The sequence below is a fragment of the Podarcis gaigeae genome (genome assembly GCF_964106915.1).
Source record: "Podarcis gaigeae genome assembly, chromosome: 4".
NCBI classification, from domain to species: Eukaryota; Metazoa; Chordata; class Lepidosauria; order Squamata; family Lacertidae; genus Podarcis; species Podarcis gaigeae.
Genome location: NC_139677.1, coordinates 7,597,266 through 7,624,047, shown reverse-complemented (window position 1 = coordinate 7,624,047; position 26,782 = coordinate 7,597,266). Strand labels below are relative to the sequence as shown.

Sequence of the window (26,782 nt, the reverse complement as noted above, 5' to 3'; positions counted from 1 at the left end):
TCTAATGACAATGGGTAGATCACTGCCAGTTTTTTTTATACTGGAAGTAGATCACAGTCTCTTGGGAGTTGGATATGCATGTCCTAGAGGTTATGAGGTCCTGAGATAGCCCAGTAAGGGAAGCCTCAGTGTAAAGGTTGAAGTATCCTAGCACCTCCGCCCTGGAGTTTTCCCACACATTGCTTGCATCTACCGTGCACTTCTGCTTCCTTGCAGTGGGGCTGCACTTTTAGCCCTGCTCCTCGATGTCAGATCTCCTCAAACAACCATACATTGCCTTTTTCTTTGAAGAGAGACCCCAACACGTGAGATCCTGGTGTTCTGTGCAGGTGTCCTGATCATGCAGAGACTCTACGTGACAGCAAAAGATCATGTGTTTAGGTTCCTCTTCAAGCAACTACAGTTTCACATCAAACTAGTATGTGTTTTTTTGAGAAAGGAGACACAAAGTCCAGGACAGGACTAAAAAGCACTGCCTCACTATAAATAAACACAATTGTACCCTGCACATAAGCAGCATATGAGTAATGTGTGTCTCCTCATTAGCTGAAAGTTCTCATCTCTGAAAAACAGCTTAAAATTATCTTTTTGTAAGACATTTTTTTTCTGAATCATCAGAGATCCTCCCAGATCATAGCAGGTGTCTTCAGTTATGACATATTCCACCTTTTTCAGTTCTGCTAAACAATATTTTAAAATCTTATCATTTAATCATTCAATATAAATCCAATGGTTAATTCATAACTGTCTTTTATATAAAGAAATAAACCTTTAGAGGCTGAGTAGGTAAGAATAAGTTCAAAGTTTCCTAAATCTTAGTAATACACGATCATGGAAAACCATTCTTCCTTTAGGCCACATGGCTTTGTGAGAGTAAATGCATCATTCTAAATGCATTGCATACAGAGAACGTATTGATATCTCTAAGAAAAGGGCTCGCCTGTTTCTTTTCTGAATGTCACTCAGCAGCTTTAAGTGCCCACAGAGAAAGGGAACCCAGCAGTTCTAACTAATCAAATACTTATGCTCACCTGTAATAAGAGAGTCATTTTCTATGAGTTTTTGGACCACACAGTGGTGATCTTCTTTTGAATAAAAGAGAGACTGAATTTGGAATGTGGGAGATTAAAATACAGAGTTCTGATTCCTTAAAAACACAACTGGGGTGAAAGCTGATTGAAGTGCCATTGAGGCAGAGAAGAGTTTTGAAAACAAAACCGTCTTAACAGGCGGATAGATGCCTGTTAAGATGCTTTTCTTGATATTGAAAAGCTTGAATTTTACTACCTGAAATCAGTGTTAATATAGTTGAGATAACATTGGAAAGAGCTTTCTTATTTATCTTCTGAAATGTGTCAGATAACTTTGTTTAAGAAATAAAACAATCTGAAGATGTCCACTGCATACTGATTTTGAAGTGACTAGGAACATCAAACATTTACTATTGGCAGGTGTGGTGCTAACATAATAAAAGCTCCGCTGATCAAACTAAAGGTCCATTTAGTCCAGCATCCTGTATCTCACAATGGCCACCCAGATGCCCATAGGAAGCCCATAATAGCCTCCCCTGCTGTTGTTATGCAGTAACTTGTATGTAGAGGCATGGGGCCTCTTATTCTGTAGGAAGTTAGTACAAAACCCTCATGAACAGTAGTCAACAGCCTTTATTGCCACGTGTTTCTATATAAATTCATCTAAGTTGGTGGTCCTCACCACATCTTGCAGAAGCAAATTTCATCATTTAACTATGCATTGCCATTGAATAGCTGAAAAGAAGGAAAGGAATTAGCTAGAAGTCTTTACAGACTCCTGATTGCACCCTGTAGGGTTTTCTTTTTTTAGAATTTCTGAATTTAGTTGCTTTTGTTAGCAATGACAGTGGTAAACTCCACAGTTTCTGGGTTGGAAACCTGACTAACACAGAGACAAATGGCATCTGTCTCTCTCTCTCTCCCTCTCTCTCTCTCTCTCTCTCTCTCTCACACACACACACACACACACACACTGCATGTGGAGAGAATTTCCTAAAAATCCATGTTTATTTACATGGATCACACAGAAGTCTAGCAATAACTTGTATTCCATTTCCACTGTCTGTCTTTCTGTTCCATTCTGGAGGGCTCATCTGCAAATGAGGTGGGTGGAAAGGGGAATCTTACTTTATATATACTGCCAATTTCCAATTTAAAAGCTCCTGCATCAGCCTTTAGGGCAGCTGCATCCCTGCTTTGGCACCCTTCTTCTCCATTATTCAAAGCATGAAAATGGCAGACAAAAAGAATGAGAAATTAAAAGAAAACCCTCTCTCAAATCCACCCCTCATGCACACTGTCTCTTCCTACTTGAAAGAAAAGAAAGGTGTTGTTTTATAAGGGATTGAGTGCTGACTGGAAGGCCTTTGGCTTGAGTTTGAATGTGAACCAGGGAATAATAATAATAATAATATTAATTTGAGTGGTATACAAAATCTAATAACATGAATAAATAAATTTAGGCATGGATAGGCCTAAACGTGATTTCTATAAACCATGGTTTTCAGAGTTGTTTCTACCTGATCCAAATTATGGCTAAACCATTCCTTTTTCTTAAAGCCACTAAGCTGCTAAGCCGTTAATAGCCGCTAAGCCGCTAAGCCGCTAATAGCCGTGCTTCGCAAGACGAAAAAACCGCAAGACGAAGAGACTCGCGGAACGGATTAATTTCGTCTTGCGAGGCACCACTGTACACACGAATGCATATATTAGCAGACATTTGCAGTAAACCACTTATAAATTTTCACGAGGACGTTAAAAAAAATCAGAAAGTGCTGCGGAAATGTGGAGAGCTGAACTTAAAATTGGAAAAAGGAGAAAATGAGATGAATCAAGTTTGACAGATTTGTTCATCTCTACCACTGGCATACCCCTAAATGTAGCAAAGCAGTTAAGGGAGCGGGTGCAGACTATGTGCTTGCTCTGGGAATGGACTGGGCACAATCAATTTTTCACAGACAACAGCCATTCCCTATCCTGTGTTTAAGAGATCCCTGTATGGTGGCTCTTTGTGGCCTTGGTGCAATTAGAAAAGGAATCTACAAATCTTTATTGACTAGTTTTGCTTGACTGGTATTATATATTTTAATTCCAAAAGTAGGAGTTGATAAGGAACTTTGTTACTAAATTGGACTGATTGATTTTCTGTACTTTTCTTCCCAAGAATAAGCTCTATCTCTCTTCAAGCATTAACAATTTTATGAGAAGGAGATTTCAATCTACATATAATTATTATGCAGTTTTCATTTTCTCCCCTTCGTCTCAAATAACTGTGATTTGGGTGAAGAAGAAGAAGAAGAAGAAGAAGAAGAAGAAGAAGAAGAAGAAGAAGAAGTAGTTATCTGTGATTTTGAAAATATGTTTGGGAGTTAATCTTCTTGATGTGGAAAGGAAGAGTTTAAAAATGCTTTTGTGGAAAAATAGTAACAAGTCGGGCAATAGTATATCACCTAAGGTATCAAATTACAAACTTATTCTTTGTGAATCTCTTTGCTTTAAGGTGTGCACAAAATGGGCCTTTTGTATTATATGGATACTAATTATTCCACATTTCAATGGAAATATACAGTTGAATTCCAGCAACTTTTTTTTTTTTTTTTTTTTTTGCAGACTTTTGGGGTAACAACTCCTAATAAGTTTTGGGTGGAATAACTTTTTTAAAAGTTTATCATAAATAAGTGCACATAGCCAATAGCTCATAGTGACCCAACTAAACTTAAACATTTAATTCCCATTAATGTGACATCTCCAGTTCCCCAAATCATGGTTTGAAAGACTGGGGTCATGCTGCAGGCACATCCACTTCTTCTCTTACCTGGTTTGAATAACCAGTTGATGGGATCCAGCCATCCTCTTGAGCAAATGGTAGGGCTACTTCCATTTATGCAGGGAACCAGGATCCAACAGTCTTCACTGGAGAGCCAGTGTGGTGTAGTGGTCAAAAGCGGTAGACTCGTAATCTGGGGAACCAGGTTCGCGTCTCCGCTCCTCCACATGCAGCTGCTGGGTGACCTTGGGCCAGTCACACTTCTTTGAAGTCTCTCAGCCCCACTCACCTCACAGAGTGTTTGTTGTGGGGGAGGAAGGGAAAGGAGAATGTTAGCCGCTTTGAAACTCCTTAAGGGGAGTGAAAGGCGGGATATCAAATCCAAACTCTTCTTCTTCTTCTTCTCATGAAGGAAGAGGTCAGGGTGGTGATTTCTGCCAACTCCCCTGTCTTCTTGCAGCCCCCCACTCTTCTGCACCACATCCAGAGCAGTTTTTAAGGGAGCGCAGGAAGCTGCAGAGGAAAGGAGGATTCAGCAAAGAATGCCACCCAGCACCAGTGGAAGTCAGCTGATCAAAAACTAGGACACACCCCATTGTTTGCTGTTGTTGGTTTTTGTAATTGTTATTTGGTTAAAAGCATCAGTGCTAGCTATAATAAAAGGAGAATTCCCTGGTTGCCTAGAGAGAGCCCCAGCAGAGATTTAAAATTACAAAACATGCAGCAAAGTGTGGAAATATAGGCTGTCAGACCTTTAACATATCCCCTTTTAAGTTGCTTCCAAAGTTCCACACTTCGCTTGGCAACTGGACTTTTAATATACCAGACATAATAAGTGTGAAGCAAACCAAGTCTTAGAGTATGTGTTTTATGTTCTAAATGTAACAAAGTGATTTTTGAAGAGCACTTTTAAAAAAGGATTGCACCCCACCCCTTTTTCCTGAAAATTTCCATATACAGTGGTACCTTGGTTTGCATACGTTTTGGTTTGCATACGTTTTGGATTACAAACACGTCAAACCCGGAAGTACGTGTCCCAGTTTGCAAACTTTTTTTGGATTACAACCCATTTTTTGGGATTACGAACAAATTTTTTTGGGAGGCCCCATTGGCGAAAGCGCGCCTTGGGTTACAACCTGTTTTGGTTTACAAACGGACCTCCGGAACGGATTATGGTTGTAAACCAAGGTACCAGGAAAACCCCAAAGCCTTTTTTCCTTCCAGCTTCAACATTTCCAGAAATTTTACATCTGTAGGTGAGACATCCATGAGATGAAGCCTTGAAACTATGCCAGATTCTTCTAGTTTTTCAGGACCACAATCACAGAGGTTTCCTCAGGTTCTGAATTGAGCAACATCCTGACATTGCCAATGAAATTCTCCTAAATCAAAATATTGAGGTGAATTTATGGGAGGGGAGAGTAAAATAAATTCAGAGGATCTTAGAGGGGAGTAAAAAAAAAAGAACTTCAAGCAGATTAAAGAAATGTCTTGCAAGGGTCCCGAACATCGCAACCAGATTGACTCCAATGCACTCTGTTTGAACCCAAACATTATGCAATTTGCAGTTTGCCTCTTATTCATCTTTCCAGCATTCAAGTTGCATAAGAAGCTGTTTGACATCTTTTAACAGCTTTATCAAATCTCTAGAAACTGAACATTCTAAAATAGAAGGACCTTGAGAAAGTACAGGCAATTGCTCATGTGCAAATTACATCAAGTCTTGGGTTACATAAACACAAAAGGCACGTATTTGATGCTGCTTTTCATATGTCTAATTTCAAAGGACTTCATTTACTTCTTGTAAAAAACAGAAAGATAAAGCTGCTGTTTATTACCTTCTTTGTACTCTAATACAACGGCCTAGATTTCAAAAGTACATTGGAAATCCAAAGAAATGATTTTTGTATAGCAGTAGCTGCCACACTGGAATGACTAAAAGACAAAAGGTTAACTTTGGCTCTGGGCTAGTTCCTCCCTCCCTTTAGTTTATATTAAGGTTCTAACTGAAATGTTCATTCCACCCCCCACCCCAGTCTTCATTTCTAGTTTCTGCTTTAGCAATGTAATATCAACACTCTTTGGACTTAGCATCAGTAATGAGAGCAGTAAAAAAAAACACCTCCATGCATATCTTTTGATTCTAATGACACAGATCCAACCAGCCAGCATTGTGGTGACATCTGCATTAAATATCATTAAACTGGATAAACTGTTTATCTTTTCTTACAGCTTTGCAAACTGCTATCTGGAAGTTCATGGCTAAAGCAGATTTGCATGTAAAATCACAGAGCACCAGTAAGCTAACTTCTGTAACGCTTACAGAGATGGGGGGAGGGTTGGCCGGATACTGCGAAATCTTGAAGGAGGGGTGAGCAGGCTCAATCAAGATTTATTTATTTATTATTATTATTTTAAAAAAGTTTTCCAGGAGTCTGAATAATGGAATACGAATCTATCATTCCTCTCACCACTAAGGAAGCATTTGATGAACCCTTTGCTAAGCGTGCTAGAGAAAAGGAACTTAGCTTAGCTGTAATTATCTGAAAGTGTCATTAATCTGTGTCATAGAAACAGTGGGACATATTCCTAGTGGGATAGAAATTTAAATGCTAAATTCCTTCCCAGGATCCTATGTTCTATCCACATGAAAGACTTCAGGTGTGAAATTCGTGTGCTTATGAGCATGCGAACACCCATGAAAATGAAAGAAATGATGAGATTTTTTTGTTATTAAAAAATCTATTCTGACTTCCCCTTCTTCATTTCCAATCTATTTTTTTTATTTTTTTATTGATTTATCATAAACAAACAAAGAAACAAATTACAGTGGTGCCCCGCAAGATGAACGCCTCACAAGACGGAAAACCCGCTAGACGAAAGGGTTTTCCGTTTTGGAGGCGCTTCGCAAAACGAATTTCCCTATGGGCTTGCTTCGCAAGACGAAAATGTCTTAAGAAAATCTTTAATAAATACTTATATATATAAAAAAAGAAAATGTCTTGCGAGTTCCTGCGGGTTTTTTCCCATTTCCGCCCCCTTTTCCTAAGCCGCTAAACCGCTTATCAGCTGATCCGCTGATAAGCCGCTTAACAGCTGATCGCTAAAAGCCGCTAAACCGCTAATAGCGCTAATCCGCTAAGCTGTCAATGGGCTTGCTTCGCAAGACGAAAAAACTGCTATACGAAGAGCCTCACGGAACGGATTAATTTCGTCTTGCGAGGCACCACTGTACAGAGATGCAGTTACATATAGCCAAGATTTTAAGATGGGTCTATGCAGCCCAAGCATTTTGGTTGTTTTAAGGAGTGAGTCATGGAAGGAGTACTCACATGACTCTCACTATTTATATAATTTTAAAATTGAAATCAGTCCACACCCAAACTTTCTGATTGGGCTTCACCCTAAGCTGCATGTCTTTGTCTGATCATATGTTCCAAAAAAGCAATGTTCCATGTAAGCCCTTCTTCCTTCTTAGGAACTTTTGATGATTTCCGTTATCAGGCTCTTACCAATCTGACTTTCCATTTGAGGAGACACAGATGCAGATACTACTAAGTCCACTCTGGCTGCTTCTCTCCCTGCCATCCCTCCTCAACCTTGCAGGGAGATGGCAACTGAACTCTAAGTTTGACGTCCTTTAGCCTTTGTGTTTGGTGGGAAGGAGAAGCCCAGAACGGAACAGCTAGGCCTCTTAGCTCCAGCCTGACTAACAACAAAAGGCAAAAGGCAGTCAGAATGTCTTCACGCTGAGAGGACGCAGATGCTCCATTCCTATTGCAAGAATAATTCAGGAATTATAGAGAGATAGGGACATCTCAGCTACTTTATCAAGGAGTTTGCAGGGAGTTGTGGAACTAATATAGTCATGCTTGGTGAGTGTTATGGTCCAGGTCCTAGTCAACCGCACTTCAAGCGTCCCTCAGTGCCTCCACAGTTGCTATCACCTGAGCAAGGAGCCTCTCAACTTACTCAAGAGAAGAGAAGGCAGCAGAAGCAGTTCCAGCTCCTGGCTGAATGTGCTTCTCACTGAAATTGGCACCAGGGCAGCACACCCATGCTTTCCCTTGAGAGGGAGGGACGCGGAGACAGCAGCTGCAGAACTCAGTGGCCAGGAGTTGAGGATTCCCCAACATTTTGAGCATGGTGTCTTGGAGCAAATCATTGGGCCTTTGAGCACCCTTGTCTGAGGCCCGAAAAAGGGTTGAACCCCCTTGAGGTGAATTGACGCATGCCTATATGAAGCAAAGGTTTATTTGGTTCATTTCATACTTAATTTCCTCTGCTCTGAGTCTCTTCTGTTTTCCCTGCTGTTGAGCTGAGTCACTTCCTGGAAGTTGCTGCCTTCCATCTGCCACTGAGTTATTGGTTGCTTTTTCTAAATCTCTCCCACTAGATATCATCTCTTCACAATGCTGCGGCGCTGCATGAAAATTCAGAAATAGAAATGCCAATGACTAATGCCTGGTTCACACATGCAAGTTTATCATTTGATGGCCACAACACCATTTGATTAATATCTGGTTCAATATATGAATTTGTCCGGGTTGTAATTCTCTGCTGTATTATGAGTCAAGCAGTATTTCTCTTAGCAATTCTTCTCCATAGTATGTACTCTGTGCTGATATAAATGCCCAAACTACACTATTTGCTCATGGAGCAGACTTCGTTTTTTCCGTCTGGAGTTACCACTTCATTTCCTTCCAACTGAATTTGAGGCAGATACAGAGAATCTTCCTCATTTTAAATGACTGAGAGAAACTTTTGTGGAGATGTTTGATCAAACTAATGAAACTTTGTGGGTGAGGTCCTGCATATCACTGGCCTAAAAATAAATAAAATAAAATCAAGGTGAGTCAGACTGAGCAGAAATGCACCTTGAGGAAATTCAGTGAAAACTGAAGGCTATTAAATGGGCAAAATATCTTAGTAGGGTTTTACATATAATAAATCATGCTAGTGATAAAAAGAGATTGATATATATTTTTTATGACAGGTGTGACTGGTTTCATTATCAACCTCCACGATGGCTGCTTGTTTTGTTAGTCTCATTTCCCTCCTCAATGAGGATTTGCTCAATACATTTGTCGGGGAAAATATTGATTATTATTTTTTAATGTAGAAACATAAACTGTCCTCACGAAATTTTGACAAAGGAAACTGGAAATTTTTATTTTCTCATTTTGCCTACAGTCAATTAAATTATTAGATTCCTATTATCGATTTGATACTCTTTTGCATGATTGTCATGCGCTGAAGGACTAAAGAACCTTATTTGCTTTTAGTCTTATTGGAAAATAGGTCAGGTGTGCAACCTCCGCAAGCCAGCCAAGAACTGTAAGCCATTACCTTGATGAAAATATTCATTTCATTTCCCCTCTCTCACAAGAATGAAAAAGAAAGGAATATATCAACTGAACAGCAGAGCTGTGCATATATACTCAGGTGAATAGGTTCAAAGTCATGTGTCATAGAGTCAAACTGCATAACTTGACAGCTATGGAAAGGAGCTAATTAATCACCGGCAGCATCTGTTAAGACAAAATAGACTCTCCTTTTTTAGCTTCTTTGGCAGGTGACTTTACTTCCTGTAGTCCTTTGTAGCATGTATGGCATAATGAAAAGTCTTTCCAAGACTCCAGAGAACAAAAAAGGGGTCCATTTTGACGGATTCAAAATGTGAAGGCTAAGACACAGATCTGGAAGATTTTGGCTGGGAGACAAGTGTTGAAAAAACAACAGAGGCACAATTTCCCAGGTAGAAACAAGGTAAGTTAATTTTTTTTCAGCTTTGGTTCTCCTTGTGTAAAATGGAAATAAAGAGCAATTGAGAACTTAGTTGTAAGGATGCAATGTTTTTTGGACCCATGTATATACTATTCCTGGGGCACAGGTGGCGCTGTGGGTTAAACCACAGAGCCTAGGACTTGCCGATTGGAAGGTCAACGGTTCGAATCCCCACGACGGGATGAGCTCCCGTTGTTTGGTCCCTGCTTCTGCCAACCTAGCAGTTTGAAAGCATGTCAAAGTACAAGTAGATAAATACTTCCAGCGGGAAGGTAAACGGCGTTTCCATGCGCTGCTCTGGTTCGTCAGAAGCGGCTTAGTCATGCTGGCCACATGATCTGGAAGCTGTACGCCGGCTCCCAGATGAGCGCCGCAACCCCAGAGTCGGTCACGACTGGACCTAATGGTCAGGGGTCCCTTTACCCTTTACGTTTATGTACTATTCACTACAGATGGACAAATTTTTGTTCCTCCCAGCTCTTAAATTTTCCAGTCATCGGTTTCCCGCATTCTGATTTTTGTGGGGGTTTTTTCAATAAAAAAACTTCCTCATAAAATAATCATCAACATTGTAGTGCACATTTCCACAATACAGTGGTGCCTCGCAAGACGAAATTAATCCGTTCCGTGAGGCTCTTCGTATAGCGGTTTTTTCATCTTGCAAAGCAAGCCCATTGACAGCTTAGCAGATTAGCGCTATTAGCGGTTTAGCGGCTTTTAGCGGATCAGCTGATAAGCGGATTAGGGTTTAGGAAAAGGGGGGGAAAGGGGGAAAAACCCCGCAGGAACTCGCAAGTCATTTTCGTCTTGCGAAGCAAGCCCATAGGGAAATTCGTTTTGCAAAGTGCCTTCAAAACGGAAAACCCTTTCGTCTAGCGGGTTTTCCATCTTGTGAGGTGTTCGTCTTGTGGGGCACCACTGTATACACATTTATGTATATATACACTTTTGCCTAATATCCACATTTTTGCAAGCAATGTCCCCTAACATGATGCAATTTTGTATGTGTTATATACACACGGGCACACACACTGTACACAACTGTATCACAAAAGCTAAAGAATTGAAAAATTCACTTTGATTAGCTTACCTTTCCAGGAACTGTGCAACCCAAATTTCCCCCACTCCTACTATGTGTTTGTTGCTGTTGTATTTGCTTGTCGTACCCATTTACATTTCGATCTCTAATCGTATTTTGAGAAATTTTAATTTGAAGACTTCACAATGTTTTCAGTCTGGATTTTGGACCATGATATCAGATTTAGACATAAAATTGTCTGCTTTTTAAAACTAGCCATTGATTTAATGAATTCGTAAAATTATCGCAAAATGTACGAAACGCTAAATTGCTATCCAACATTAGCTATTAGATTTTTGGGTTAGGGTAATGATTTAGAGTTCACGTGACATTTAAATGAAGAATGAAGGAAACATTTCTAAAATTGGCAAACCCCCTTAAGCACACATCTATAAAAGGAAAGAAGTAAGGCATCATTAAGAACCAGTTCACAAAAAAGTGTGAAATGAGGCCAAATTGTGGCCATCATAGAAGGGGGAAATGGCTGCTTCACCATCTTAACCTGGCCAATGTCATTTATCAACTCACAGCTTTCAGCACTTTTCAATATGATACTACAAGCATGGATTGACTTGTGAATTGTTGTTTCTCATGGAAGCCATTTCTCCAACCACTTTCCAGGAGCACAATTCAAAGCACACATACACAATCCACCTTCAGATTTTCAATTTGCTTCTGTTAATAGGTCCTAATCAATGGAACTTCACGTTTCAGGTCATTAAAAGCTTCTGCTACATAAGAATGTTTCTTCTTTGTGTGTATGCCAGTAAGCAGATAATCGATGCTGAAGGACTGGCTGATCCCTCCACCCAGTCAAATGGACGTATGCTGCCATTCCATGCTTGATAACATCCATTAGAAAAGTTGTCAGCATCGGCAAACTTAAGAGAGACCTTCCTTAATCACCCTTGGGGGATCATTTATTTCACACATATCAAGGAACCTTCACAAGGTGGTTGAAAAGGGCATTGTTAAAATGTCCTCACCATAATTAACTGTGATGTGAGTGTTAATTGAGTATATGAGTATAATTTCATGGTCTGTACCCTTTGTAACCCTCCAATACTTTGTGTACATTAATTGTAGGGCACTATGGATTTACCTATGAATTATAGTATGCGATAATTAATTTATCCTTGTTGAATCCAGGGTTCTTAATTCAAAGTTTATGATGTTTGTTTCCCACTTAAATTAAGATGGACCACTATCACGTTCCAGTAGAGAACTCTTCTGGTACTATTAGAGAGGGAGAAAACTCTAAAAAGATACAGATTTGAAACATATAATCCAAAGGCACATGATTAATATACATAATTTATACGTGCAGTATGACTAACCTTGGGCCTTGGTCACTTGCTATATAGGAGTAACCTGGGGTGATGTCCATCTCAGCAAGCAAGAATGGATCTGAACAACAGGTTCAGTGCAGGAACAGAAGACTGGCAGAACTCTGGCTGCTTTGTTTCCTACTTCAACCACAGATGGAAAGGTCCCAAGTTTGAGACAGCAATTCTACTTATATTTTGTGATGTGTGACTTGCATGTGGGGATGTGAGCAGGATCTGCATGTTAATTGTGCCAGGGTGAACAAAATCAAGCCTACCTGTCAGGGATAAATAATAGAAAAATCTTGAAGATGGAAGGAACCAGAAGGAGATCTACTTAGCTATGTTATACAAAGTCAACATCACCTCCGCTATGCACATACTTCTTAAAGGTGAACCAGTGTCACAAAGACAACTTTGTTTGTTAAAAGAGCAGAGCAGGAGAGGACACAACTGTACCATGCTAGAGAAATCAGTGTTGCATTGCTTATGACTGCTTTCCAAAGCAGCACAAAGAGCATCTCTCTGGGACTAGTAGGACTTTTGCAGGAGGCAGGCATGTGAATTAGCAGCTTTATCTACCTGCCATCACACACATAACTCTTTCATAAGATCTATATTGACTCACACACCTAACAAATATCTTAAATTTTAAAAAAATCATTTGGGATTTTAGATAGCATTTCCCTTGGTTTGTGCCAGGTAGCTGGTATTTTATGGAACAAAAGTTACCTATCCAAACCCTACTTTAATTTTACAAATATTTATTACTGTTTACTACATTTTTTAAAAGATATCTCACCATTTTTCATCTTGGTGCTCATAGAAACATACATGGAGCTTCAGCCATTGGACCTTGTCCAGTGAAGGGATTTTAAGAGCAGTTTCAGGGTAATCAGCAAGCACTGTGACTCAGAAATGAGAGGTTGAAATCCTGTGCTAGAGACAAGCTATCTCCCTATTGGTTTGTTTGGATTTGACCATAGTCCTCAGAATCACAATAGCTTCACATACAGTGGTGCCCCGCAAGACGAATGCCTCGCAAGACGGAAAACCCGCAAGACGAAAGGGTTTTCCGTTTGCGAGTTGCTTCGCAAAACGAATTTCCCTATGGGCTTGCTTCGCAAGAAGAAAGCCCATAGGGAAATCTCCGGGGACCTCTTTTAAATGCTGGCAGTGGGGAGCAAAGCCTTCCCCCCCCCCCGCCGGCCTTCAGAAGAGGTCCAGGACCTCTTCTGAAGGCCGGCGGGGGGCAGAAGTCTTTGCTCCCCCCTGCCTGCCTTCCCGGGAGAGCGGAGAAACGCAGCGCGTTTCTCCGCTATCCCGGACGGCTTTTGAAGTCAGGCGGGGGGGAGCAAAGACTTTCGTCCCCCGCCGGCCTTCAGAAGAGGTCCTGGACCTCTTCTGAAGGCCGGCGGGGGGGGGGAAGGCTTTGCTCCCCACTGCCAGCATTTAAAAGAGGTCCCCGGAGGTCCTGGACCTCTTCTGAAGGCTGGCAGGGGGCGAAGGTCTTTGCTCCCCCCCCCGCCTGCCTTCCCGGGGGCTTTAAAATTGCCCCGGGACAGCGGAGGACTTCTCCGCTGTCCCAGGGTTTTTTAAAATGCTGGGGGTGGGAAGAAAAGCCCTTGCCCCCCCCAGCCTTCAGAAGAGGTCGGGGGACAGACTGTCCCCGGACCTGGTCTGAAGGCGGTTTCCATAGGAATGCATTGATTGATTTTCAATGCATTCCTATGGGAAACCGTGCTTCGCAAGACGAAAAACTCGCAAGACGAAAAAACTTGCGGAACGAATTAATTTCGTCTTGCGAGGCACCACTGTATTCCATTCTCATTTGCAGTAATGGAAAGTGTGTCATTCAGAGTCTTCAACACCTGGTTCTCCTATTTCAGACTTGTATAATTTGTGACCCACCAACCACAAAATTTGTCCAACAAGAGCTTTTGCTGCCTTCCTAGGAGTGAGATACAGTGAGATTTGGGTTGTGAGAAGTGTTCAGGACCCTGGAATGCCACACAATATGGTTGATGGGCCGAGTTCAACTTTGAGAGCTCTAAGTTGCACAGACCTGAGCTAGTCAGAAGACATAATTTGATGAAAATGAAAATAAAGATTGAAGGAAATTAAGTATTGCTGCGAATTCGACTAGCCTGGTCACAATGGAAAATGGTAATCAGAGTGTTGACAAAAGATTGCTAATGGCTACTGATAGTTCTCCAAATGGGCAATATACCTGCATGTGTGGGGTTTGAGAAAAAGACTGTGTTTGCATATATGTGTGTGTGTGTGTGTGTGTGTGAGAGAGAGAGAGAGAGAGAGAGAGAGAGAGAGAGAGAGAGAGAGAGGGAGGCAGGCAGGCACAGATACAGAGGGCTGTAGGTTTGGCATTTGAACTGACACAGAGAGAGTTCTAGTTGGAGCTGGCTAGAAATTGCCATGAAAATTTGTGTAGTGTGCTGCTATTCTAGGATTTGCTGCCTGCTGTCGGAGTGCATCTTTGCTTCCAACATGCTCTGCTTGTATATTTGTAAAAAAGCAACTACTCTAAAAATGATACCCATCTTCTCCAGAAGGCTTTCTCACCCAAAGGAAACTTCTAAACCTTGTAATGTTGTCCCAGAACCCCCTACCACTTAGGGAAGTGGGGAGCATGTAACGGCATCAAAAAGCATGAAATGTATCACTTGCAGGACTGATTTGACATTCAGTGTCATTATCTACTACCTCTTTTGCCCTCACGTGAATGTTCTAAAAAGAAACAGGTAATTTATTTAAGCTGTTAATGCGGTGCTTTTATTTAATCTCAAAGCATATTTACAAATGCTCATTTTCATTTCGGTACCATGATGTCATTTAATGCCCAATAAAATGTGCAAATAGCTTATAAAAGAAATGCACTCTCAGCTTATCAATTAACTACTATCCTAAGGAAAGGAACAAATCTTTGAGGCAAATCACTCAGCAAAGATGCTAGAAAAGTTGATAAGACAGAGTCATACTATGCACTACCCAGAAGTTTCAAATGTAATATTTGAACTGTCTATGTGCACACATGAAACAGCTTTATACGTGCAGGTCCTGCTATTGGAACATTCATTATCTGACATCTGTTATCTGAACACAAATAATTATACCCAAACCTCATGACACAAATGACTGATTCAGATATCCAAACAGCCAGAGTTTGTCTGCTCACTTATTTACAGGTAGGTAGCTGTGTTGGTCTGCCATAGTTGAAACAAAAAAAAAATTAAAATCCTTCCAGTAGCACCTTGGAGACCAACTAAGTTTGCATGCACACAAAACCTCATACCACTAACAAACTAAGTTGGTCTCTAAGGTGCTACTGGAAGGATTTTTATTTTTATTTTGCTCCCTTATTTGTTTGTTTTTTGCTGGTTGGCCATAGCTATTTTGGGCAGAAGCCATGGAGGGAGGTTCCTGAGCTGCCCGGATGACAAGGCCCTTCCCCTTTGCCTCACTGATGTGGTCCTTTAAATACGTATACACACCCTAGACAGAAGGGTGCATTGCAATGGCATCCATCTGTCTCAGGAGACACTCCGGAGGTGAAGTCATATCACTGCATTAGCAGCCCCAAAGTGACCTCCCTGGGGCACAAGCCTGGCCAGTGTGTCTGGAGGTCCTGGGCTACCCAGAGGACTAGACCCGCTTCACTGATGTGGTCCAAAGGAAATCAGAGCAATATGTTTGGCCCAGCTTTGCTGCAGGAGTTGCCAGAAGAAGGCATACAAGACACCATCCAATCATCTTAGGGATTCCAGATTTGCGTAGGGTTTACTTTTTAGCCCTTTCTTCTCTGAAGATGTCCTGCAAGGCAGCTTAAATGGCCTTGAAAAGATCTCTAGACACAGAGATGGAGGAAAACACCGAGACATAAGTTCCAAAGCCACCTGGCTGGCCACTGGTCACTGGTAGAAACCAAGGCTGGTCTAAGACATCTTGAATCCAGAGGAGGAAATTGTATTTCCCTGCCTCCAAAATCAAAGCGCATAAGTATCTAAGGCTAGTGGTTGTGAGACCTGAGACAGAAAATCTCGCAAGCACCTCTCCACTTTCCTGGCTATAAAAATACAATCCTGGTAAATGAAATAACTAAGAATTTGTTGCACTTTCGTGACACCCAAAGGCAGCGGTCTCATGCTGCCTAATGGAAGGGCCAGCCCCTGCAAAACAGAATGTGGGCTAGATGACGCCACGTCTGAACCAGCAAGCAGCCGTTTGTCTTGAAAATGTATTTTTCCTAGCGCTTTTCTTGCACACTGTAATTTTGATTTATGCATTTTTGTGGGACTGTGACTGTATTGTCTTTTGCCTATTGAAGATGTTTCAGCAAGCCTTTTAAGTGGAGACCTTTATTCTAGTTGACATCTCTACAGGATGTGAATTGTTTTCGAATATGAAATGGGTTTTTTTTCATATATGGAATTGTTATTAATTGCTTGTATAAATGGAACCCCTTTTCATTGTTTTATTGTTGATTGTTGCTACTGTGGAATTGTTTTGATATATTTTATGGATCCAATTCCTAAATGGAATGAAATAAATATTTAATTGGAGGTTTTCTAGTCTCAAAACCTAGTTCAAAACATGTTTATGCTATTATAGAAACCTCTTGGAGATAAATAAAACCTAGATAAGGACCAAGTATGCCTAAAACTGCAGCCTTAAGCCCTCTTCAGGTGCTCAGAATCCCCATAGAAGACAGACACTTCTAAACACATTCTGCTCCCCTACTTGTTGCTTGAGTGCCCAATTGCATAGTAAGTTATACAATTAACTATCTAGTTTTGGTGGCGATTAATTTCTTTCTCTCATGTGAATTCCCTTCCTAGGCTTGTTTCTGCCTAATTTCCTCATGCATTTGATCTTCAGATACAACGCAGGATCATGTAATCCTGGTGTTAGCTAATGATGTTTTAGGGCAGTGGGTTAGATTAAATTATTATTGCACATCACGCCAGTCTCCAAACAGTGCTAGATTCCAGGGCTTTCAGGCAGTTACCCGGGGTTCGTGTTTCCTTTGGGAGTGAGGCACAGCGGAGATTGTGCTGTCTTTATGATATATGATTCATTTACACATACGTATATACAACCTGAGCCTGCGATGGAGGGTCTTGTTTCTCCCATAGCCACAGCCTTGGATTCAAACAGAAATCAATCATTGCTCTGCCTCTTGCTCCCCAGATTGCTGCTTTGCTTCTAGTGCACATCACTGCAACTCAACTCCAAACTCTGGCTTTGTTCTCCTAAGTAACCGCAACATTTGCTGTCTCACGCAGGGCCCCTTTCCTTTCCTTCCCATAATGGCCTATCACCCAGGCTATCACCTCAACACAGAAAGCTAACCTGGCCTATATTTTAACACTTGCGGTATCCTGGTGTTAGATCTCACATACAGTCTACTCCCCACCCCCAAAATAATAACATTATTTTGCAGTCACTTTCCGCTGCTATGACTGTATCACCTGAAATCTTTTACTTCCAGGAAATTGCTCATGGGATTTCTGTGCAAGCATCAATGATGCAGTTTGTGTTATACATTTTCAAAACAAAACAAAACAAACAGCTAAAATAAATGTTTTAAAAAGACCCAACAATGTAAGCAGCATGAAGGAGAAGGGGGAATTTGATCTTCAGACAGATCTTTCCCCCCTGAGCTACAAACCTCCATGTTAGGAATTGCATCTATTGTATTCCATGATTCTCCAAGGACTATTTATATTTTCTGAGGTTGTATAAAACCTCTGACAGCGATAGCTGAACGCAGACAACCAATTACCAGCTTGCCACACTGTGCATGCAACTATTCAGTAAATTCTTTGTTGGGTTCAATACAAGTGACTATTCTGTCAGACATTTGCACCTGAAGTGTGGTGCAGTTCTTCATGCTGCTTGTCAAGTTGTTGCAAATGACTGCCTCATGGTACTTTGGCCATCTTTAGGGGCTCCCTGTTCTGCCAAATGGTTACATGCAAAGTATGACAATGTGCATTTAAATGCCATGTACATTAAAGCAAGTGTACCCTGGTGTGTTCCCTCTGTCAGTGGACACCTGGCCATGGTGGCAGTGCTGGGCAGCTGAGTCTCGGCACTCTTTAAATTTACCACATTCCTCAGCGTGACGCTAGTTCAAGGGCACTGGGGGAAATAAAAATGGGAGCTAGCTCCAGCTGCCTGGTTGCACTCAAATGAAAGGAACAGTTGTGAAATTGACACATACTGAAAAGAGACCGCTCAGTCAATTCCCACTTCAAGCATTGAGAAGAATGCATGAGGGCACAGGCAGGGTTGGGGATGTGGCCGTGCGCATGCTGGGTCTGCCTCCCGTTTGTGCCACCCTGCCCTTCCTCTCCCATTTGCACATTGATCACAAAGATCTGCAGGGAGATTCAGCTGGCATGCTCCCTCTGATCAGGAGTCTGACCGCAGGGGATTCTAACCCTGTTCAACTCAATGCAGTTACCGTGAACCTTCAAAACTTCGTGTGGTATAGGAGGAGGCAGCACACAGAGGAATGTTGTGCTTGGTGTGTCCACATGCCCCCTGCCGAGGTTCAAGTGAGCTAATCTCGAGAAGCTTAAGTTTGACAGTTTGTCAACAGGGGCAAGCCCAAAGTATAGGTGTGGGTGCAGTTATCAGGGTGTTGGTCCTAACACCCATGAGAAAAGGTCTTTCCTCTTTTCATTTTGACCTGGGAGAGGATTTATTTGCTAGATAAAGATTTCAAGACAGGATAAAGTGACTTCTCGAAAAGCTTCTCCTGAAAGATAACTGAATGTATTCAGTTCAGTGAAGCTATTCCAGCAACTTAACTCTTCTACTTTGCCAACATAAGCCTACCTAGGCTATTGTGATCTTTTACAATCTGGAGGCTAACTGACCGAAACAGAAGTCTGAATTTATTGCACCTTGCAAAAGTGTAAAAGTCTTTTTCATGCCTGTCTCAATTCGTTACCCTTCAGCTGAATGAATAATCGTTTTAATAATATCATCAGCATATTGGTACATGCAGCTCAGTATTCCCTTCTGTGCAGCCATAAGGTTACTAGGAACAGATTGTATTGTTATCCTTTACTTGTCATTCCGTTAGACTACACATCTATAATGCATCTTCTAACACATTAGCAAGTGCTTCTCTTAATGTATTGTTTGCATAGTCATCGACCCTTTCTTGGGTCGTGGATGTATAAGACAGAGGTCCAGATGCTGGTATTCTACATGCACAATTGCCGGTGGCTGCGCATGGGCTTACCGGGTTTGTGCAAAGGCTGAAAGATGCATGTGTGGCTTCTGGTTTTTTCTAGGAGTACCCACAGGCAATATCGGGACTAGATTTGAATTTGTTGCATAAATATTCTTCAGAAAAGAAAAGGCAAGCAAGTCAGAAGATTGCGTGGTCAAGAACTTTGCGTAACTCAAAGACAGTAGCATAATAAGATCTAGGGTTGCCTGTTTTAAGGCCTATACCAGGTTTATTACAACTTAATCCCATTATATTTCATAAAAGTTATACATTGCTTGACTGTAAAAAACTTCAGAGTCCTAACTGCTACTGTGCCAAGCAAAATGCAGCACACAAGCCTTACATGGAAGCCAAAAGGGGTGGAATCTACACACATATTAAAACCATGCTGGAAATGCCTTTTTAAAAGCATTTTTAAAAATACATTGACTTTTCCATAAGGCTCACCATCACCACCTGGTGTCCCATTGTATATTGCACTTAAAACACACTTAAAACGTTTTATAGCTCAGTCCAGGGGCAAGATAAACCTCTTGGTTTTACTGCTGCCTGAGACTGTAAAGATGGGTTTGTAGGGCTCAAGCACCTAGCAGGCCACAATACATGGCTGTTGGTCTGTGTTTGGCTTAGTGGCCTGCAAACTGTACATGCTTCAACTAATTGCAGATAATTGAAAATGTGCAAGTAAATGTATCATCAGACAGCAGGATTGTGCAATGGCTGCTTTGCCTCCTCCATGAATTCAAGGTATCAAAATGGTGCAAATGCAAGTACGTACATCACAAAGGTCTGATAAGGTACAATCCCTCTCAACAATGGTTAGTACAGGCTGCATATACTGGGCCTTTACAAGTTGAACTTGTGTGTGTGTGTGTGTGTGTGAGAGAGAGAGAGAGAGAGAGAGAGAGAATACTACAAATGAGCATAGTGATTTAGCGAGTAACAAGCAAAGTGATGGTTTCGTATCTCAATAAATGTGCAATCAAATGGGGGAGGCAGCAAAGGAAGGGCAAGAAGAAGATAGGGGAATGAAGAGTGAATAGTGGCTATCAATAACATTTACAGTGGTACCTTGGTTTAATAACTTAATTCATTCCGGAGGTCCGTTCTTAACCTGAAACTGTTCTTAACCTGAGGTACCACTTTAGCTAATGGGGCCTCCCGCTGCCGCCACGCAGCCACCACACGATTTCTGTTCTCATCCTGAAGCAAAGTTCTTAACCCAAGGTATTATTTCTGGGTTAGTGGAGTCTGTAACCTGAAGCGTATGTAACCCAAGGTACCACTGTAAAGGAGAACAATGGTATGGGCAAGCCTGGCAACATAGTTATTTCCCAGAGAAGTCTCACTAGCTGCTGACTATTAGTCACAATGGTTCAGAACAGTATATAGTGAGTACCCAGTGCTGGGGATGAGCAATCGACAAACAGAGTGAGCTTCAGGCTCTGCTTATGAGCTTCCCAAAGGCAGGGTTAGCTGTTGCAAGGGACAGCAGAGGTGCCCCAGGGAGGCCTTTGGGGCAGAAGTCCAGGCTTCATTCAGAAGAATGAGCAGGAGGGCCCCTAAACTCAGTACAGCTGGCTTAACACATTTTGAATAAGTAAAGAAATGCACCTTATCTTCTAAAAAGCAACACGCACAGCCCAGGAAGATTAAATCCAGAGTCTAAAATAACCTAACTGCACCTCTGAGAGACAAAACCCTAAACAAGGTGAACCTCAGGACTGTTCCGGTAAAGCAGTTGTCATGCGCTTAGTGTTGGTAGTTTTGAGTTGTTGTTAATGTTTTATGCAGAGCCAAGTGGGAGCTGAAGAGGATTCTATCGTGCCAACATCTGAAGAGTAAAGAGATTACCTGAACAGTTCTTGTCCATCCAACCATTTTGAAAGAGCCAGGTCAGGAAAGAACGCCGAGGCATGCAGAGGATGTAAATACTTTCAATTTCTGGTCAACGTTACAAAAAACAAAAAAACGAACAAAATCTTTGTCTGCTCCGTCATTCTTTTCATGTTCTTTGGAGAAGTCAAAGGCCAAGTGCTAAGAAGACATGCCGTTTCTAATTGAATTCTAAAACTATACAGCTTCATAAACTCACTGAAGTGAATACGATCATATTACCCAATGATTCCGGCGAGTCTTAAGTCATTTTGTCTTCCTGCTAATGGGGGAAAGAAAAGAAAAAAACACCTTGCATGCTCATTGTAGGAGTCATAAACATGGATAATTATGCATAATTATGGAGATTAAGTTCCAATTAAGGTTCACTTTCTGTAATAACCCTTTCTTTAAAAAAAAAATATTTTAAGGTTTTTCTTCTTCTTCCAATAGCAGTAATGAAGACCAGGGTAACTCAGGTTAGTGAGCATTCTGATAAACACCATAGTTGTCAATCTGCGTTGTTTGCATGCCCTGTGGTTCTCCAGCAGCGTTTAGTATTCAAGTGTATTATTCCTTTTGCTTCAGCAACTTTTAACAATTCCCCATAGCAGCATAACAGTGCAGATGTTTTATATTGTACAGCAAACACTCTGTTAGCCACACTGGAAGAGGCATAAAGGTGAGGTTTGCCTTTTGAGAGAAAAGAATTAGGTATTTCCCCCCCCCCCAAGCTATTTCTATGTTTGCCAATTCCGTTACACCTAAAAAAATGACCTTTAAGTCTCCTTGTGCCTGAACTTAGCAATGATTCACCCATTACTTTAGCTGGTGATGAGGGTCATTGTGAGACATTTCCCCCTTGCCTATTCCAGAGTTGCTACTGACATTTCACATGAAAGTGAAATTTGCAGACATGCCATCTCATACAAGAAATGTAAAGTAAAGCAAGATGTTCCTACTCAAGCCGAACATGTAGAAAACCATTGACAGTGTATATATAATAAACAAAGACTCAGCTCTACTGGTGTAGAGCTGAGCCAAAACTCAGCTCTACTGGTGTAGAGCTGAGCCAAAACTTCTTCAGAGATATTTTTCTGACAATATTTCTGAGGTTTTTCTTTGCTTAGGGTCTTCCCCTTTCATCTGTCTTTACCCCTCACACAGTTTTAACAGTTTCTTTCATTTATAAAAATACTTGTGTACCACAATTTCATTTAAAAAATCAAAGCAATTCCATACAAAAATGCATACACACAATAAAAACCACATAAAAGTTAAAATCAGAGCTCATCAGCTAACTGTTCCAAAAAATATTCTCCTATTCATCTGCGTAAGCCTGGGAGTATTCAGCAAACATTTGAAGGTTAAAATAGAATATGACTCCTGAATCTCTATTGGAAGAATACGCTGCAGGACAAGGCTGACTAGACTAAAGACCCAGCTTCATATCCATGTCAAATGAACCTCAACATCTCCAGCTCAGGGGACAACCAATGACACTCCTGCCGATGACTAACCTGAGATATAAGAGTTCTGGAAATCCTGAAGGTGACACAAGTTGTTCAGGGATTTGTAAATTAATGTAAGGGTCCTGAACCTGGCTCAATAGTATATGGGCAGCCAGTGCAGAACTTTCACAATGGTGCCACATGTTGTCGCCCACCAATCTACACCATGGTCTGCCCCTGTACTGAGCCAATGTCTACTATCACAGCCTAAGGTCCACCAATACTTGAGGAGTCAGATATCTCCCTTCTCTCCACCACTGCAATTTCTGACAAAAAATTCCATTTTATGCAAAAGAAAGCAAGGAAATAAAATCTAATATACTATTGTCAGTTACATAATTTATTCTGACTGCTGAATTTGGCTTGTCTTATAACAAAAAAACCAAACTAACTATAATTTTGAAAGAGGTGATCTGTTTTCCAGATAGTGTTCAGAGATTATCAGTCCTCACAATATAAATCTGTGTAATTGAGAAAGTGTGGCTCTCTGTTGAGGAATGTCATACAAAACTCAGAGAAAGATGACATTAAAACATGTATTCTGTCTTACACACATTTTATTTTATTTAAAAGCTTTTATAAATGGCTTAATATTTTGTATATAAAATCTCTAAGGAGAATACAACATGGAAAATAAAATAGTATCATAAAAACCGATCTATATCATAAAAGCCAATAAAAATGTGATTAAAAACTAGAATTCAGGGACAACGTGGGGCAATCTTTCTTTTAAAGATAAACACAACAAGGACCAATCTTTAAGAGTCAGGAAACACCTGGGCCAAAAAATGTCTTTACTAGATGCTTACCATGTTTAAAGATCAAACATTTTGAACCTTTTGGTGTTTGGGTGTGGACTCAAAGGTTTATGGGATTAAATATTGCTGGGTTAAATCAATGGGCAGGGTTTGCAAATAAAATTCTAGGACTGCCCATGGGACCATCAAATGAGCATCCTTGTAATAAAGAAATTATAATGCACCAATAACATGCTGAAAATATTTAAAATATCTGGGTGTGCTGTAATATTTTAAGCTTTCTTTTATTCTGCAATTATATTAGGTAAGAAGAAGAAACCCGATCCTTACCTTTGTTTCCCTGCAGCTGCCTCTACAAGTTCAGGCACTTGGGGGCACATTACTTTTAAAAGATCATCATCAGAGATCGGAGCTCTTTCCTGACCTCTGCGAAGGGACCATTCAACAGAAGTCCCCAGTGAAATGCTGGTATGCATCTGAAAGGCAACAAAGGTTGTCAGCAGATGGTTCTTTCAATGTACAATATGTCACAACATTTCCTCCACGAGGCCCTTTCTGGTGCATTCTCACTAGGGACCAGGTCAGTCTGGATCAGATACCCCTGTCAATCATGCAAGCTGCTTGCAAGCCAGGAGTGCGATTATGATGGGCAAAGATCAATGACTGTCCTTCAAAACACTGTAGTACTTGACCTCACCTTGTACAAAACCCGGTGGAAGGAGAAGAAATTCACTTCTCTTATGATTAACATCTAATGAGCAGAAGAGATCAAGACAGGCACAGTTGCAATCCATATTTAATTATGAAACTAAGTGTCAGTTCTCCTGAAATGGAAAAGGTTTAGAAAAAGTGAGCATCTGAAGATTGGCTAAATGGTTACCACTTAATGGTCATCACTTGTCCCCATAGAGACAGTCTGAGAAGGCAGTAGGAGGCCAACACCTTGGTCCTACTTTCTGGCAAGACCTGTTCCTACAAATGCGACTCTTTCCACACATCTGTTGGAAGTGAGAAATTTAGTTTCCAAAACTGACTTATTGTGTGGGCTCAGTATAGGAGGCTGTGAGAGGGAGAAGCCACACTTTACGGCCAAAGCATGTATACTTCCCTGAGAAAGAACACTGTGGAGTCTGAAAGTGTTCAGTGATAATGCTACAGCTTTCACATAGCACCCTTTTGCCACAAATGGCAATTAAACATAATAGTTAACCTAAGGGGGACTTGTGTAGACAAAGGCAGTATATCTGGCCATATACCATCAGGGAAGGACTTTTGCTATCTGCCTTGCTTCTGAGCTTTTTGGAGGCAAGTGGCTCACCACTACAGGAAACAGGGTGCTGGACTTGATGGGTGTTTGGTCTGCCATTTGGCAGAATCAGGGGAGTCTCATGGGCCAGGAATAGGCTTCACCTGCTGAGCAGCAGCCTGAAGAAGCAGAAGGCAGTGTGACTCCACCTGCTGCTGATCAGCCTTCTTGGTCCTGTTGTGAACCAGCTGGCTCCAGCTTTCTTAAGCTGGGTTTCCAGCCTCAGTCAGTTGCTGGAAACAACATTTGTTGTTCCTGGCTAGATCTTGCTGTTTCTTGTGACCTTGGACTCTTGGCTTCCTTGACCCCCAGAGCATCTGACTACGTGAACTGAGATACTCATGACCTTAAGACCAGACTGAACCTTGCATACCGACTTTGCCTCCAGGCAAGTATCCCCCTGAGCCTTTCTTTGCTGGTTGGCTGGCCTCTCCTGCCATTGAGCTCTGCCATGGCTGGGCAGCACGGGACTACAAGAGGTCACATCAGGTCACAGATGCCAGGGGCAATAGATGCAGCCTCCCACCTTTTCTGATTCCCCTGGCTGCAACTCTTCTGTTGAAGAACAGAGTTATGTGTGCCAGTGGCCTATCCTCCACCCTAATGACTACTCCGCTGCAATCAGGTGCGGTGGGGGCCATTAATCCTGTTGATCCCGTTGCTCTGTCCCAGCTCCTGGCAACCCAGCAGTTCGAAAGCACACCAGTGCAAGTAGATAAACAGGCACCGCTGTGGCAGGAAGCTAAATGATGTTTCCGTGTGCTCTGGCTTCCATTACTGTGTTCCATTACTCCGGAAGTGGTTTAGTCATGCTGGCCACATGACTCGGAAAGCTGTCTGTGGACAAATGCCGGTTTCTTCGGCCTGAAAGCAAGATGAGCGCCATAACCCCATAGTTAGTTGCCTTTGACTGGACTTAACCATCCAGGGGTCCTTTTTTTAAAAAAACCTAATCCTGTTGCTACCATTGAAGTGGGCTCTGTATGTGCAATGGGGATGGGGTGCCATCTTGTGCCATCAGCAAAATGTGCCACACAGGTAGAAGGTTGCAGAAGGGCATTTCTTACATTCTTAAAAGCTTGCAAAACACAATCAAAGTCTTCTGTCCCATTTTGATACTGTGTCCAGCATACCCTGGGCCTCTGTTTTCAGTTACGGACTTCGTGCAGAGGCAGTGCTAAGTAAAACACCTGGTGTTAGAAAGCAAATCAAACAAAAAACATCTATTATGTGGAAGGACCTTTATTATAATGTCGATTTGGGGATTCTACAAAAGTCTGGCCTTCTAACCTCCTACCATCTCTTCTGCTGCAGCCCGTAACTAATAGCCAAACAACAGATGACACCCCCAAGGCTCTGTCTTTTGGCTGTCACTTGAAGGAAAGTGCCTGCAGGTAAAACAAGGACACTGAACCTTCCTTTTTCGGGTGCTGGCTAGGAGTCCTGCTGGCAGGACTGCCCTCTGCAGATGCATCAAAAAGAAATGATGAGTGGTATGTAGAGGGGGACCTAACAGGGAGAAGTGAGGAAAACAACAGAAAGGCATCAGTCAACCACTAATAAATGTAGATGAGCGACCATGTAAATGGCTGCTTCGCACAATTATTTCAGAGTACATCTAAGATTTTGTAAGTCTAAACATGTAAGATGGAAATACAATGAAGAGGTATCTGAAGACACAAGTATTGCTCAAGTATTAGGGAACTGTGATTGGCTGAAGCAGTGGTGTGTATATACCTGGAATTTGTGTGGTCTTTCAGCTTGTCTCTTTCCAACCACAAGGTACATATCTGATCAGCCAGCTCCTCAACTGCAAGAGTGAAGTGCGCCACCGATATCCATTTGGCCAAACTGGGTGCTTCCTGAACCAGAAGCTTGAGAAACTCCTCCCCCCCCCCCCCGTTCCCTGCCTACCATCCACATTCAGCGCCTCGGTTCTTCTGAACTGCCCAGCTTTCTCTCATTCCTCACACTGCCACAGTTGTTAAATATTGTTAACAGTTGTGACATTTTGCGAAAATGCAAAGGAATGTGGAATCGGCATGTCACCCTGTTAATGAACAGCGCCGTTCAATGGACA

General features: G+C 41.6%; 1 long non-coding RNA gene across 1 annotated transcript in view; it reads right to left on the bottom strand.

Annotated features, from left to right (window-relative positions):
* Positions 1–4,203: 4,203 nt before the first annotated feature.
* LOC310844109 overlaps positions 4,204–26,782 on the bottom strand; it is a 154,132-nt gene continuing 131,553 nt past the window's right edge. The window contains exons 6-7 of the long non-coding RNA XR_014563941.1: positions 23,727–23,872; positions 4,204–4,311 (exon numbers count right to left, since the gene is read on the bottom strand). This is a non-coding gene — a long non-coding RNA (uncharacterized lncRNA). The remainder of the gene's footprint in view (positions 4,312–23,726; positions 23,873–26,782) is intronic.